General features: G+C 22.6%; 1 protein-coding gene across 1 annotated transcript in view; it reads right to left on the bottom strand.

Annotated features, from left to right (window-relative positions):
• Positions 1-9,052, bottom strand: part of LOC117174484 (ATP-binding cassette sub-family D member-like) — a 48,583-nt gene that overhangs the window by 38,024 nt on the left and 1,507 nt on the right. The window lies entirely within an intron of this gene.

Here is a 9,052-nt window from a genome sequence, read left to right as displayed (position 1 = left end):
TTTTCTAACCACCAAACCCATGACATGAGCACCTTTTTCCGGCAGATAGTCGAATTTCGAAATTCATAAGGAAAACATCTGTCTCTTAAAACTTTAATCACTCGCTCAATCAACTCAGTCAACTGTTTCGTTACATTTTTTGTTGTTAAAAACATTTTTGCGATTAATGACTCATCATTATAGTAAAATAATCTTTGTGGATGAAAATTTGACTATTCTGTTGAAAAATCGTTTTTATTAAGCAGGGTGGCCGTTTTGATGGAAGGAAAAAATTCCCGGTTCGCAAACATTTTTCACGGCCCATTAAATTTAAAAAATCAAACTATATTCTAAACATTTTTCCATATAAAGTAATAAAAAATAAACAACAAATTAAAGCATTCAAAGTGGAACACTTGAAATACAAACTTTTAATATTGAAGTTTCAAAGATTTTCAATTCAAAAATTGTGTAGCCAAAATGCTCAAAAATTTACAAAATGGAAGATAGTAACACTTTTCAATTAACCAATGTTAAATGAAATGCAAATAAACTGCAAAATTTAGAACTTTTATCAATTATAAAGTTCAAAGATTCAGATTAAGTTCCAAAAATATAAATTTTTAACATAACATTTCTGTAATTAGAAGTTAAATTATTTTTATTTTAGATAGTCTAGGCATCCTTTAAAGCTTTAAAATTTTATTTAAAAATCTTGAGAAATCTAGAAGTGGTTTTAAATTTTTCCAAATTCAAAATCATTTTTGAATTTTTTGTGAAAACTTTTAAATGTCTTTCAAAATTAATTGAATATTTTCTATAAATTTTAGAAAATCCTGCAAATTAAATAAAAAATTAAATGTGACTTCAAAAGAATAAAAAAATCTCAAGATTAAAAGCTTTCTATGTAAAAAAATTCAGTTTCAAATTGTTTTCTTTTAAATATTTTGTTTCAATTTACTCGTCTTAGATGAACAGTGAAATATTGCTAAATATTCAATACTTATTCTTTTTCTACATTAAGTAATTTCAAATTAAATAGAATAAGAATTACATAATTTAGACTCACAATATTTTAAATTTAATAAAAATCTTTAATTATGACTATATTATTATGGATTTGTTTTTAAGTTGAAAATATTAAAACGCACGTTTACATTTTTTAATAGCCTACAAAATTAATATAAATAATATATTAATTTTGTTAGCTATTAAATTTAATATAAAAAATAATGTAACGGAGAACCTGGACCTCTGAATTAAAAATATATATTATTGACAAATCGTGAACATTTTTATTTAGAAATAAAATTATCGCAATAAATAATATATTAATGTCAATTCTTATCAAGACTTTCAGTTCGAAACAGTTACAATCTGGAAAAAATTTAACTAAATTTAACTTCAGATGCTTTTAATTTTTAAATCTTTAAAACTGCACTTTAATTATAATCTAATATTTTAAGCCTTTAAAACTGCATTTTAAAATTCTTTAAATTAAAATATATGCTTTTAAAACTTAAAAATGGAAAATTTTTTAATTGAAAGATTTTCGAATTAAGCATTCTAAATTGAATGATATAATAATTTATAAAAATCACAATTTGAAAAATTATGTAAAAAACAATTGGAATCAAAGTTGGACAACATTTTTATTCTAAAAATTTGGTAAAATACCCGGCCAAAAAATAAATTCACTGTCAATTCCCGGTATATATATATAAAGAACACGGGTTCTTCAAGGAAAATGTTGAATTTTCAATTTAAAAAAAAAAGAATTTTCTGCAAAACAGTTTATTTCTAAAACTAAGTTTACGAATTTGTACAAAAAAAAATATATATATAAATTCAATTGTTATAGTTGAAGTTTCATTATTTGCTTTGAAAATTAATTTTTTATATGAAAATCTCACTTTTCCATTTTTGTTAAAAAATTAAATTTTTGTTTAGTTAAAAATGCAACTACTTGGTTGAAAATACATGCCTTTTCTCGCAAAATTGCATTTTTTTAGAATATTAATTTTTTTATTTGAAAATTTATCTTTTTGTTGGAAAATTCAAGTATTCCAGTTGAAAATTCATCATTGTAGTTAAAAATTTAGCTTTTGGTTTAAAATTAAATTATTCCAGTAGAAGATTCATCGTTTTAGTGGGAAATTTTGACTAATTTTGAAATAAAAAAATAATAATTTTCTAAAAAAAAAAAAACAATTTTGCAACAAAATACATGAATTTTCAAACAAGTAGTTGAATTTTTAACCAAACAAAAAATCAATTTTCAACCAGAAATGGAATATTTAAAAATTTTTAAATAAAATGACGAATCTTCAACTAGAATAATTGAATTCTTAACCAAAATGATGAATTTTTAACCATGAAGAATAATTTCTAGCAAAAAAGATGAATTTTCAACAAAATAGTGGAATTTTTAACTAAAAAATGATTAATTTTCATCCAAAAATAGAATAGGTAAATTTTCAGTGAAAGAAATTGGTTTAAAACAGATTCAATCAAAGTAATAAATTTTAAACTAAAATGATGAATCTATAACTAACACAGATAAATTTTTTATTATAAATATGACTTTTTAACAAAAGAGTTTAACTTTCAACAAAGTAGTTTTATTTTTAAACAAAAAGATAAAAAATGTTCAACTAAAATTATGAATCTTTAACTGGAATACTTGAATTTTCAAACTAAAAATATGACTTTTCAAACAAGAACATTAATGTTCTACAAAAAAAATTTTTTAACAAAACAAATTATGAAAAAAAAAATAATTCTAACTAAATAAGGCAAATTTTCAACAGAGTAAATTGCTGCATTTTTATCCAAAAAAGATCAATTTTCAACCACGAAGTTTAATTTCTAACAAATAGACGATTTTCGAACAAATTACATTAATTTTCCATAAAATAGTTGAATTTTTAACTAAAAAATGATTATTTTTCATCCAAAGATCGAATAGTTAAATTTTCAGTTAAATAAATTGATTTTTTTTTAAATTCAGTCAGTATTAAATGTTAAACTGAAACGATGAACCTCAACTAAAATTATGAACCTTTAACTAGAATAGTTGAATTCGCAAAAACATGAATTTTTAACAAAAATGATTAATGTTTATCTAGAGTAGTTGATTTTTAATGAAAAAAATGAATTTTCAACTAATAACATTAGTTTTCTACAAAAAGACGAATTTTCAACTAAATGGTAGAATTTTCAAATAAATCAGACAAATTTGCAACCAAATATATAGTTAAAGTTTGAATGTAAAATGATTAATTTTCAACAAAAAATGGAACAGTTAAATTTTCAGAAAAAAAATTATATTCCATCCAAACTAATGAATTTTCAACTAAAATGAAGAATATTCTACTAAAATACTTTAATTTTAACCCAAAGAGATAGATTTTCAACTGAAATGATGGATTATTAACAGAAAGAGTTAAATTTTTAACCAAATAGATCAATTTCCAAACAAGAATATTAATTTTTTACCAAAAAAAAACAACAATTTTTCAAACAAATAATTTAAGTTTGAATTAAAAAATATCAATTTTTAACAAAACACGGAATAGCCAAATTTTCAGTAAAAAAATTCATTTTTAACCAAACTAATGAATTTTTAATTAGAAGAATGAATCTTCAACTGAAATAGTTTAATTTTAAACCAAAAGGTAACATTTTCAACTAAAATTATGAATCTTTAACTAGAATTCTTGACTTTTTTTAAAAAAAGAAGAATATTCAAATAAAAAAGTAATTTCTACCAAGAAATACGATTTAAAAAAAAATTTCAACCAAATAGTGGAGTTTTGAACTAAAAGATATGATTTTTCTACAAAAAATGGAATAGTTAAATTTTCAATTAAAATGCACCTTTAATTAAAAAAAAGAATTTTTAACGAAAGAGTTTACCTTTAAACAACTAATTAAATTTGTTTAGAGAGATGATTTTTAAACATAAATTTAATTATCAACTATAAAAGATTTTTCAGTCAAGAGATAAAAAAAAATTGCAAAAACATTGAATTTCCAAGCAAAAAGATGAATTCTCAAGCACGATAATTAATTCTAATAATAGATTTCATGTTTTCACAATGATTCATTTATAATAAAAAGCAGGTGTTTCGGTTTTCAATCGTGTGCAAAACTGCGAATCTTGCTGACGTTTTGTGAACATTGCTGTTCACTTTGTCTTTAACGAAAAACAATCCATTTTTAACTATAAATAAAACAGTTAAATTTTCCGTTAAAAAAATAATTTCAAACTTAAAAAAAAGAAAAAAAAGTTAAATAATGTAATATAAAGTTACTTTTACAAATGAACAATTCTAGATTTTCCAGTTAGGGTAGACACCCTGTTATTCATTCTAATTTGAAAAAAAAACCCGTTTCAAGTACCGTAGCTTAAATCAAAATCTAATCAAGGAATGTTTCCATGGTTGAATCATCTCAGTGAATAACAAATTCCAGATTATAAAATTATACAATAGCAATTATGGAAAACAATGAGTGCCATAAATTCCATCTAATTGTCACGATTAGTCATGATTAATTCACCAGTTATTATCACTCTAATTTCAAGTGTGAGATTAAAAAAAATTTAAGTTCGCTTACATTTTTTGTGTATGATGTCTACTTTTAAAACTTAAATAATTCTTCTTCAAAGTTGAAACAAATTATTCAAGATTATTATTTTAATAAAATAATAAATATAAACACGATCCATACAATAAATTGGAAGCAATAAAAAGTGACGGATTGAATAATTGGGATTATAGACCTACTGAAAAAAATCAGTCATTTTGAATAATCCATTCTGTAATTTTCACTGATAAAATCTATCATTTTTTATTAGCTAATCAGTAAGTTCCACGGACTGAATCAGTAATTTTGATAAATCTAATCATTAGTTTGCACTAATTAAATCAGTAATTTTTAAAAATCTAAACCGTAATTTGCGCTGTTAATTATTTATTTTGAGTGTTCTGAACAGTAACATTCACCAATTAAATCAATCATTTTTAATGGCTCGGTCAGTAACTTTTACAGGATGCCTGTCCAACGGATGATTTTAAATTCCCGGGTTTTTCCTAGTCAATAGCTAATTTTTACTGATCAACTTAATAGACTTAAAATAATTCTTAAAGATTATAAAACCTTAGAAAAGATTTTTAAATATTTCTGATTTGGAACAGGGTATTTTGAAAAAGAATTATAATTCTGATTAGGAAAATCAGATAATTTTTTGGTCATAATAATTACAATTCTGATTTGGAACAGAAATTATTGTAAAAGAATTATAATTCTGAATTTTTGTTTGAAAAAAAAATAATAAATTTTCAATTCAAATAAATTTTGATTTGGGATAAAGAATTTTTTTTAATTTCTAAATTTCAACTTGGAACAGAGTTTGTTTTTGTTAGTTACCTTTTTATAAATCACAATTAACATTATTTTTCGAAAATTCCTGTTACATGTCAAAAATTAGTTGTTCCAAAACAAAATTATAATTGTTCTAGAAAATTCTATGTCGAAAGGTATAAATTGTAATTCATCAGGGAAATTTCCTGTTCTAAACTGAAAATTCTAATTCTTTAGGAAATTTCCCGTTGAATAGAAAATTTTGAAAACATTAATTAATTTATATTTAAAGCTGATCAAATTTAAACTTTTTTATCAAAAGTATGTACTTTTAAACGCTTATAATTTTTGATTTTTTAAGTCTTGGAAACTGAATTTTAAAATTCTATGAATTGAAAATTTATGATTAAAAACAAATATCTAAAATGGGAAAAATTTTAGAGTATATGTAAAATTTTCAAAAATCTACAACTTGTTTACAATTTTTTGAAACCTTTTCAAATTTCAAAATTATTTTTTAAATTTCCTCAAAACTTCCAAATATATTTAAAATGATTCATATTTTCTCTAAATTTGTTGAAAAATCTTTTCAATTTAAAAAAATTGCCTTACAATCCTGCAGATCTTTTCTACATTTTTAGAAATTATTTGAAATTAAATTTTTTTAAATTAAAAAAAAATTGTTAAAAAATTTCCCAGGAATCATAAGAAATTTATTTATTCTCTTGAAATCTTTCTATTTTCGAAATCTTCAGAAATCAATATTTTTAGTAATCTAAACTGTAACTTTCATCAATTAAATTATTCATTTTTAATGATCTAATCAGTGGCATCAACTAATTAAATTCCTAATTATGAATGGTCGAAACTATAATTATAAAGGATTAAATAATTAATTTTAAAAGTTCTGATCAATGTATTTTCTAATTAATTTGGTCATTTTTAATAATTTAATTTGTAATTTTCACAGATTAAATAGTATCTTTTGAATGCTTTAAACTGGAACTTTCACGGATGAAAGTAGTTATTTTTAATGATCTAACCAGTAGCTTTCACTCATTAAATTCGTAATTTTGAGAGATCGAAACTGTAATTTTATCTGATTAAATTAATTAATTTTGAATGGTCTGATTAGTAACTTGCAATAATTAAATCATTGATTTTGAAGGCTTGGAACTGTAACGTTCATTGATTAAATCAGTCAGGTCAAATGATCTAATCTGTAACTTTGATAAAATAAATAATTTTCGCTGATGAAAGCAGTCATTTTGAATGACCCCCAATAAACATTTTCACTGATGAAATCAGTCACTTTAAATGATCCAATCTATAATTTCCACTGAGAAAAGTAGTCATTTAAAATGATCTAATATATAATTTTCACTGATGAAAAAATTAATTTTGCATGACAGAATCAGTAATTTTCACTCATTTTGAATGGCCGCAACTATAATTTTGACTGATTGAAAAATTAATTTTGCATTACCTGATCAGTAGTTTTCAGTAATGAAATCACTCATTTTTACGGATTTAAATCAGTAACTTCCACTGACCGAAACATTAATTTTGTATTATATAAACTGTAACTTTAATTAATTTAATCAGTCGTTGAAAATGGTCTAATTAATTGATTTTATTGATTAAACCATTCATTTTGGATGATGCGATCAGCAGCTTTCACTAATTAAATCTGTTATTTTGAATCATAGAATTGGTCAATTTTACAGATTAAATAGGCTATTTTCAATTATATAAGCTGTAACTTTCACTGATGAATTCAGCCATTTTGAATCATCCCACCTATCTATTTCACTGATTTAAATATTCATTTTAAATTATTTAGTCAGTGATTTTCAATAAATGCATCACTAATATTAAATGGCCGAAACCGTTATTTTAACTGATTGAATAATTAATTTGGAATGGTATAATCAGTAGCTTTCAGCAATGAAATGAGTAATTTTTAACGATATAAATCAGTAACTTTCATTGATTGAAACAGTCATTTTTAATTATATAAACTTTAACTTTAATTGATTAAATCATTTATTTTAAATGATCTAATTAGTACATTACACTGATTACACAATTCATTTTGAATGGTATGATCAGTAATTTTCAATAATTAAATATGTAATTTTAAAGAATCTGAACTGTACCTTTCACTGATGAAAGAATTCTGTTTTAATTATACAATTTATAATTTTTACTTAAGAAAACCGTAATTTTCAATGATCTAATCAGTAAGTTTCACTAATTAAATCACTAAATTTCAATGGCCGAAAATGTATTTTTGACCGAATCAATAATTAATTTTGAAGGTCTGTAGTAGGTTTGAATAATTAAATCAATCATTTTGAATCATATAACATTAAAATCTGTATCTTTTACTGATTAAATAATTTACTTGAAATAATCGGAACTGTAACGTTCTTCGATTAAATCAGACGTCTTGAATGATCTAATCTGTAATTTTTATCGAATAAATAATATATTTAAAATTATCTAATTAATGAATTTCACTCATTGAATCTGTAATTTTAAATAATCTAAAAAAAATTCTGCTGATTACAACATTAATTTTTGCAACTGTAACTTTCACTGATTAAATAATTTCTTTTGAATGGTATGATGAAACAGTCATTTTGAATTATCTAATCGATAACTTTCACTGATTTTGATATTAATTTTAAGTTATATTATCAGTAAATTTCAGTAGTTGAACCAGTAATTTTAAATTATGTAAATTTAACTTCGACTGGTTACATTAGTAATTTTAAATTGTGTAAAAAGGAACTTTCACTGATTTAATACTTTAATTTGAATGTTCTGATCATTAGCTTTCACTAATTAAATCAGTATTTTTTAACGATCTAAAATCAGTCGCTTTTACTGACTGAAACAGTCATTTTTAATTATACAAACTGTAATTTTCATCAAGTCAATAATTTATTTCGGATTATCTAATCGATAACTTAAACTGATTTAAACATTCATTTTTAGAATTTAATCAGTAAATTTCACTAGTTGAACCAGTAATTTTAAATGAATTAAACTTAACTTCTAATGGTTAAATTAGTATTTTAATTATTGTAGAAAGGAGCTTTCACTGATTAAATAATTCCATTTGAATGGTCTGATTATTAGCTTTCACTAATTAAATCAGTATTTTTTATCGATTTAAATCAGTAGCTTCAACTGACTGAAACAGTCATTTTTAATTACATAAACTGTAATTTTCATCAAGTCAATAATTTATTTCGAATTAGCTAATCGATAACTTAAACTGATTTAAACTTAACTTCTAATGGTTAAATTAGTATTTTAATTATTGTAGAAAGGAACTTTCACTGATTAAATAATTCAATTTGAATGGTCTGATTATTGGCTTTCACTAATTAAATCAGTGTTTTTTAACGATCTAAAATCAGTGGCTTTTACTGACTGAAACAGTCATTTTTAATTACATAAACTGTAATTTTCATCAAGTCAATAATTTATTTCGAATTATTTAATCGATAACTTTCACTGATTTAAATATTAATTTTGAATTATCTAATCCGTAAATTTCACTAGTTGAATCAGTAATTTTCAATTATCTAAGTTTAACTTCGACTGGTTACATTAGTAATTTTAAATTATGTGAAAAGGAATTGTCACTGATTAAATCAGTATTTTTTAACTATTTAAATCAGTATCTTCCACT

The sequence above is a fragment of the Belonocnema kinseyi genome, chromosome 6 (genome assembly GCF_010883055.1).
Source record: "Belonocnema kinseyi isolate 2016_QV_RU_SX_M_011 chromosome 6, B_treatae_v1, whole genome shotgun sequence".
Taxonomy (NCBI): Eukaryota; Metazoa; Arthropoda; class Insecta; order Hymenoptera; family Cynipidae; genus Belonocnema; species Belonocnema kinseyi.
Note: the sequence above shows the minus strand (reverse complement) of the source record. Positions and strands in the feature narration are given on the sequence as shown.